The 8605-nt window shown below is 38.8% G+C and overlaps 1 long non-coding RNA gene across 1 annotated transcript; it reads right to left on the bottom strand.

Annotated features, from left to right (window-relative positions):
- Positions 1 to 5365: 5365 nt before the first annotated feature.
- Positions 5366 to 8367, bottom strand: LOC124686594. Its single transcript, XR_006997872.1, has 3 exons — positions 7857 to 8367; positions 7602 to 7736; positions 5366 to 7504 (listed from the first exon to the last, which is right to left on the bottom strand). It is a non-coding gene; the product is annotated as an uncharacterized LOC124686594 (long non-coding RNA).
- Between the last annotated feature and the right edge of the window lie 238 nt (positions 8368 to 8605).

The raw sequence follows: 8605 nt of genomic DNA on the forward strand, positions 1-8605 counted from the left end.
CAAGGTTTAATCGAACCAGTAGGAGTCAAGAAGCACGTTGAAGGTTGATGGCGGCGGGATGTAGTGCGGCGCAACACCAGAGATTTCGGCGCCAACGTGGAACCTGCACAACACAACCAAAGTACTTTGCCCCAACGAAACGGTGAGGTTGTCAATCTCACCGGCTTGTCTGTAACAAAGGATTAACCATATTGTGTGGAAGATGATTGTTTGCAGAGAAAACGAGTAAAACAAGTATTGCAGCAGATTTGTATTTCGAGTATTAAAAGAATGGACCGGGGTCCACGAGTTCACTAGAGGTGTCTCTACCATAAGATAAAGGCATGTTGGGTGAACAAATTACGGTCGGGCAATTGACAAATAGAGAGGGCATAACAATGCACATACATGACATGATAAGTATAGTGAGATTTAATTGGGCATTACGACAAAGTACATAGACCGCCATCCAAGCTGCATCTATGCCTAAAAAGTCCACCTTCGAGGTTATCATCCGAACCCCTCCGGTATTAAGTTGCAAAGCAACGAGACAATTGCATTAAGTATGGTGCGTAATGTAATCAACAACTACATCCTCGGACATAGCGCCAATGTTTTATCCCTAGTGGCAACGACACAACACAACCTTAGAACTTTCACATCACTGTCCCGGTGTCAATGCGGGCATGAACCCACTATCGAGCATAAGTACTCCCTCTTGGAGTTAAAAGTAAAAACTTGGCGAGCCTCTACTAGAAACGGAGAGCATGCAAGATCATAAACAACACATGTATAATAACTTGATAATTAACATGACATGGTATTCTCTATCCATCGGATCCCGACAAACACAACATATAGAATTACAGATAGATGATCTTGATCATGTTAGGAAGCTCACAAGATCTAACAATGAAGCACAATGAGGAGAAGACAACCATCTAGCTACTCTATGGACCCATAGTCCAGGGGTGAACTACTCACTCATCACTCCGGAGGCGACCATGGCGGTGTAGAATCCTCCAGGAGATGAATCCCCTCTCGGCAGTGGTGCGGAGGAGATCTCGAGAATCCCCGAGATGGGATCGGCGGCGGCGGCGTCTCGGTAAGGTTTTCCGTATCGTGGTTTTTCGCCTCGGGGTTTCGCGACGGAGGCTTTAAGTAGGCGGAAGGGCGAGTCGGGGGCCGGACGAGGGGCCCACACCACGGTCGGCGCGGCCGGGACCTGGGCCGCGCCGCCCTATGGTTTGGCCACCTCGTGGCCCCACTTCGTGTGTTCTTCGGTCTTCGGAAGCTCCGTGGAAAAATAGGACCCCGGGTCTTCGTTTCGTCCAATTCCGAGAATATTTCGTTACTAGGATTTACGGAAACCAAAAACAGCGAAAACGAGAAGCGGCACTTCGGCATCTTGTTAATAGGTTAGTTCCAGAGAATGCACGAATATGACATAAAGTGTGCATAAAACATGTAGGTATCATCAATAATATGGCATAGAACATAAGAAATTATCGATACGTCTGAGACGTATCAGGCATCACACGTAAGTGACAGACCTGTTGATGTAAAAACTCGGTTGATTATTATACTACTACATTTATACAAAGTTTCCTATGGATTCAAGGGTACGAAAGCCAAGTTAAATCATTTACATGACATTATTTCTTCCATGAAGCCAGTTAACTCATTTATCAATTGGTACATTTTGGAGTGACTAAGAAGGATCCAGGCTTACTTTTTCATTTTCATGTTTTAAACATGTTTAAATCTTGGTCAAACCTATGACTTGACCAAGATTCAAATGGGCATAAAAATTCAAAAAAATCAAAAAAAAAAAGCACGCCGTCTTCCTATGTCATATAGTAAGCATTCAAGGTGATAAACAAGGTCTGGCATATTCAAACCACAAAAATCATGTATCTACCCCCTAACCCTAAACAAGGATCCAGGCTTACCCTTTTCATTTTCATGTTTTAAACTTGTTCAAATCTTGGTCAAACTTAGGATTTGACGAAGATTCAAATGGGCGTAAAAATACTTAGAAAAATCATGTACGTATCTACCCCAAACCCTAAACTCTATCTTACGAAGCCAAGCATGAAGAGAAGTGGTTTTGGGTTTCAAACATGGAAATTTCAAAAACCTCCCAAAAGCTTCATTTTAGAGTGACTAAGAAGGATCCATGCTTACCTTTTATTTTCATGTTTTAAACATGTTCAAATCTTAGTCAAACCGTACGTACCTAGGATTTGACCAAGATTCAAATGGGCATAAAAATTCAAAAAAATGAAAAACCAAAGCACATAGCCTAGCTTCTTATATATGCCATATAGTAAGCACTCAAGTTGATAAACAAAGTCTAGACATATTCAAACCAGAAAAATCATGTATCTACCCCTAACCCTAAACTTTGTCTTAATTATGAAGTCAAGCACGAAGAGAAGTCGTTTTGGGTTTCAAACATGGACATTTAAAAAACCCTCCCAAAAGTTTCATTGTGGTGTGACGTACTAAGAAGGATACATGCTTACATTTTCAACAACCCCCCAAAAGCTTCATTATAGAGTGACTAAGAAGGATCCGATCCGGCGGGCTTACCTTTTATTTTCTTGTTTTAAACTTGTTCAAATCTCGGTCAAACCTAGGATTTGACCAAGATTCAAAATGTGCATCAAAATTCAAAATAAATTATAAAAATTAAAAACCAAATTAAAGCACATAGTGTTCTTATGTCATATAGTAAGCATTAAAGTTGATAAACAAGGTCTAGACACATATTCAAACAAGACAAATCATGTATCTATACCCCTAACCCCTAAATCTATCTTATGAAGTCAACAACATGAAGAGAAGTGGTTTTGGGTTTCAAACATGGAGAATTCAAAAACCTCCCAAAATCTTCATTTTAGAGTGACTAATATATATAAGAAGGATCCATGCCTGCTTACCACCTTTTCATTTTCATATTTTAAACTTGTTTAAATCCGTGTCAAATTAAACCAAGGATTTGACCAAAAGATTCAAATGGGCATAAAATTTAAAAAAAAATCAGAAAAATGAAAAACAAAAGCATATAGTCTTCTTATGTCATACTAGTTGAATACCCGTGCGCTGCCCCGGCCCTTAAGTTTTTGTGTCATCGCACATGTCTGGTGCTCAATTATAGCATAGCCCATGCTCTGTTATCTCTAGCAGTTAATATTGATTATAGAAAACAATTGAAAATCTGTTTATTCATGCTCAATGCATGTAATGTAACCAAACCTAAAACCAGTATCACTACAAGAATCTTAAGAATAAACTATGCCAAGTGCAGACCATGCAGGAACGTGGATTCACATTATTCTAGTTAATAGTTACCTCAGATACATCAATATTAACCAAAACATGTATGAAATCATGTTTCTAACATATTTAGCTCAAATTCAAAAAGTGGGTACACTACCATCGAGTCCACATATAATTGTTCGATCTCGCAGTTCAGTCAGTCCCTGCACCACCCCCCTAGAATAATGTGAATCCACGTTCCTGCTTGGTCTGCACTTGGCATAGTTTATTCGAAGGATCCTTGTAGTGATACTGGTTTTAGGTTTGGTTACATTACATGCATTGAGCATGAATAAACAGATTTTCAACTGTTTTCTATAATCAATATTAGCTGCTAGAGATAACAGAGCATGGGCTATGCTATAATTGAGCACCCGACATGTGCCACGATCATTTAAATTTCTTTTCTCGCCACATATATAAGTATAGTGCATGAAAGAATTTATTTTTGAGAATGATATCTACCTGTTTCGCAGTTTCTCAATGTTTTTCCTAATTATTTTCTCTTGTCCATGTCTATTGATATATCTTATGGATTGATGCCATGTTCTGTCAAAACCATTCCAAATGGCCAAAATCTAAAACAAACAATGATATACAGAGATGGACCTTATGCAAATAATAATTGTTGCCTTTGCAACCGTTAATGTAAGAATGGACATGTCAGCTCCGACCACATCTCAAGATATACTTGGATTCTGATCAAAGTATAATATTTCATGTAAACGTGTGTCTCAACACATACGGCAAAAAAACTTTGTCCAACTCTCGTTCCTCTCATTTGGGTCACTCATTTCTCTTATGCCCACACGGCTACACCTGGGATGATAAGGTATAGTCTTCCACCAACATTAGGCACTCCGATCGTCTTTGACTACAACTCTAGGTATAGTCTTCCACCAACATTAGGCACTCCGTGTCGATCGTCTTTAACTACAGCTCTATCTCTCTGATATGTTGTCGCTCTCCTTGATCACCACAGGCCATTCTGCAATAACATTGCACACAAGAAAGATATGTTGAGAAGACTTTAATTATCCTCAGCATAATAACACAATGTACATACCGTCTCACTTTATCTCTCTATCACTCGACTCTTCCATCACTTAATCTTCTCAAAAAATGCAAGACCATTGAATTATGTTTCTCTCTAACAGATGAACTGAAGGATACAAATAAGAGGCTGCAATTTGCCAAGGAAATAATGAAATCATATAATAACACACTTCCAAAGAAAATAAAAAGGTAAATCCAGTGGTAACTAAGAGTGATTCAAAAACGACATGTCCCTAACCTGTAGCCAGGCATAGCGCCCAGTAAACAACACTTTATTAGTAAAAAATATTAGTGAATATGATATTGCAACTGTTGACCCAAAACAAACTCACCTGTTTGTAATTTAAGAATTGATAGTGTACATATCACCATTTTGCTAGCTTCCTATTGCGCTAACACATAGTAAGTCTTACACTTAAAGCGCCAAAATGATCTTTGATACTCCTCATTCAAGGACCTCTCTGTACAGGGAGCACTTTCAATTGAATGATAGTGCATCTAATTGCCTAACAAACTGCTGAAGGAAAATTCAGTTACTTCACATAAATGTCAGGGAAATTCTAAGCCAAAATTATTGCACTTGAAAACATGAATGTTGCCAAAGTAACGAATATATTGTGACCATAATGAATGCTAAAGGAAAATTCTAAACCAGAAAATCCCATTTATTTAATAGCAGAAAATAATCTACATTACTACTAACCATAACGTCTAGGATATAAAAGGCAAGTTATGTACATGTCATTGCCATAGCTGCAAGTGAATTTACTGCAATATTCTCCTACTCAACAGATGCACCTCGGTAAATGCAAGCTCAAATTTCCAAAGAGTCTCACTCAAATTTCCTAAACATGGAAAATAATATAAGAAATGGCATCCAAGATCAAACGAACCTAATTGCAAAACCAAACATTGATTGTGCGTCAGGCGTCAGCAGAACTCTAGAAAAACCATGCATGGTAAATACCGAATCAGCAACAAATAGGTGAAGATTCATGGAGTACACAATAACTTGTCCTAAATATTAATGGTATGTATTATGTTTTCTAGAACGACACAGTAGAAAAATAACGGTGGACCAGATATTCACATCGGTATGCTTTATAGGCGAGTGCCCCATGATGGTCCAGCACCTCTTGCCTGAGTTGATCTCGGAGAGAGAGAGAGTTGATCAATATCTGAATCATACACACAAATACATCATGAGAAGGGCCAATGAGCACGGGACCGAGCAAATGATAGAGAGAGCAGTGCAATGCCAGTACAACTTTGAGACCCATACTCTTATCTTATATGCTCTAGGACATGACAATATAATAAAACTATGCACTCAAGAGACAAAACTGCAAGTACAATAGAAAAAATTGCCATCTGTTGAATTTAACTCATGACAACATTTTAGGTTTTGCAAGAACTATTTAATATACACACCTTCAGAACTAAAATGAAACTTTCAAACCAACCGTGGCCATCTAAGATACATGTTATCTATAATAGGAGTAAAATACATGTTGCAATTAATTGATCGGCAAGAACTTGACTTAAAATGCATACGCTATGTCCACCACCATTCTTCCTCCCTAAGTCGCCCGTCCGCTTCACTGCTACCCGATGCAAAATTGGAACATGAATGGTTGCATGCGTTGCATCAATGACCGTTCGTTGCCATGACCTATCAAGTTATCTTTCTGCACCACATGTCAATACAATGCAATCGACAATTCACGTATATACGAAATACTCATATGGTATTCCAACATTAAGATTCAACTTCACTTTAATTGCTATCCAATAAAAGCTGTTAATTCATCATACCTTTGAGATCCAAAACTGTATGGTTGCAATGTGGTCCATTGGTCAAATAGCCGAGCGTCTCGACAACCTTTTGAGATATTTCCATTTTCACAAGGGATACATTTTTTCTGAAAACACACATTCCTTCTACAAACTTAATTGCTTGCCTAATTACATCAAGTGCAACTTTCTTTACACAACGGGTCACGTTCGTCCACACTATGTTATAACCCTAATCATCTACTAATCAAAAGTTTTCATGTTGCATGCCTTGGGTTGTGGCTAAACTGATTTATGTCCACGGGTGTTCATAAATAGGGCAAGAAACTGCGCACTCACCCGTTAAAATAAAATACATTTTTAACAAAGTAGTCCCAAAAATGTCACTACTTGCACAAATCTGTTTGTGTTTTGTTGGATGAGCCATTTCTGAGCGTGAGAAGCATACCATAGTTGAGTTGCATGGGACACGGGTCCATGAACATGACCCAATGACTGGTGAAAAACATCAAGGAATATATTATCAAGCAGATGTAATAATACGGAGGAGATCATGCTGGTGTGGCATAATTAAGCAAAATCTCTTTCAAGTGTCAGTAGGGAGATGACAAAGGCTGCACACCAAATTCATTGGACCATTCTGTCAGGATTCATGCAGCGAGAATATCGAGCATACAGTTATATGACTGCAGCTCTTCACGCCACAGTGGAAGATTGTCACAGGGTGGAAACTCTTAATACCATCAATATTTATCTGTGATTATCACAAATCAGTATGGTAAAGTCGAGTCTTTGGGAAACAGACAACATTTTAAGCAACAAGTTGAAGATGATTTCTGTAAAGGACACACATTTCCACTTGATAGACTGCTTTAGCAGCCACTGCCTTCTACACAATTTTGCAACCCAAATATGTATTTTTAGCACAAACAAATGGCTTCCTCTCGGTAACCTGTTGCATACAGCAACCAAAATGAATCATGGCATCATTCTTACATATAAATAGCACGTCTATCTCACTCACTGAATGTATCAGCAAAGTATGTAAAAGTTAGAAAAATGAACTGCGGAAGAACATGAACATGTAAACATCTATTTCACTCTCTCAGTTGGCCTTCTCTCAGTAACCTGCCGCATACAACAACATCCATACCTAACAGTATCATGGCACCATCCGTACACATAAATAATCTAAGCAAACCTGTGTACACATACATTAGGACATGGGTACTTAAGAATATAGAGATGAGGTCTGGAAGTACAAGGGAACTCATCTGGCTGACAGCCATCGGAAATTGACAGTTAAAGAACTCCCGAAGCCAATATATCGCACACGACTCCAAGGTTCTACCTGTAAAAGAGGAAGAGCAGAAAGCATAGTCAATTAAGGTTCGAGGAGGAGAGGTAGTGTGCGATGAAGCTGTAGTCGAACGACCAATTTTGGCAACCTATATAGCTGTTGGATGGAACGAATACCCAGCCGTGAGGAGGGTCTCGGCGTCACTGCAGGTCGCGGCCTGCAGTTGGATGGCCGGAGATAACACGGCGGGATTGCTACGGACGTACCAACCATCCAACCACCTCTAGCCATTTTTTTTAATATAGTAGAGATAAGTTAGAATACAAACGAATTGGATTTCAGTTTATAGAACTGTAGCTTTATATTCAATTCACTACTAACAAAGACAAATGAAAAAGACTACCTCATTTTCCTCAATCAACTGGAAGTAGTCTCCGTTGATTAGACCTCCTCTGCAGTATATCTTTGCCACTGGATTCGGTTCAGTCCGGATGAACAATTTGCAGTTCCATAGAAGTAGATAAACGATTTTCGCACAAGTCTTTAGCTGTTGGATCAAGAATTTATTGGTTAATATCAGGATGGAAAGGTTATTCGGTCTGCACCTTAAGCAGATATAATTTTGGCAGACTGTCAAGAATTTAAAGACCTTGTAAATGCCCATAAATATACAATTGGTGTTTCAGACCTTAATAACAATATGGCTCCTCAACGAACTAAGGAAATGCCAATAAATATTCATGGAGCAGATATATAGAGTCTGTAAAGCCATCACCATCAATCAACTGCAAAAAGGAGAAAGAGAAACGGGGGATACAGGTGTTGAGCCTTATATGCTTTACCTACGCCATAGCAAATGCTTCCTGTATGCCTCCCTTTATGTTACTTCCTACAAAAATTTCATAGCAGGGCAAATATCATTAAATTCATTGATGGCTGCTAATGTCCAAAATCCTCATGTTAGTACGGTGAAGTTAATTTCAGTGTACCTTATCATCAGACCTTGCACAATGTTCTTCTTTCTATCAAGAACTTTATCTGTCATTGTTCTTGGGATCGAGACATCAAGATCCTTATTTTCTTAGTTACTCAGTTTGTTGTTTAGTGCACCAATGTCCTCTTTTCATTCTAGGAAGGATTCTTAGTCGGGCA

Source organism: Lolium rigidum, chromosome 2, assembly GCF_022539505.1.
Source record: "Lolium rigidum isolate FL_2022 chromosome 2, APGP_CSIRO_Lrig_0.1, whole genome shotgun sequence".
Classification (NCBI taxonomy): domain Eukaryota; kingdom Viridiplantae; phylum Streptophyta; class Magnoliopsida; order Poales; family Poaceae; genus Lolium; species Lolium rigidum.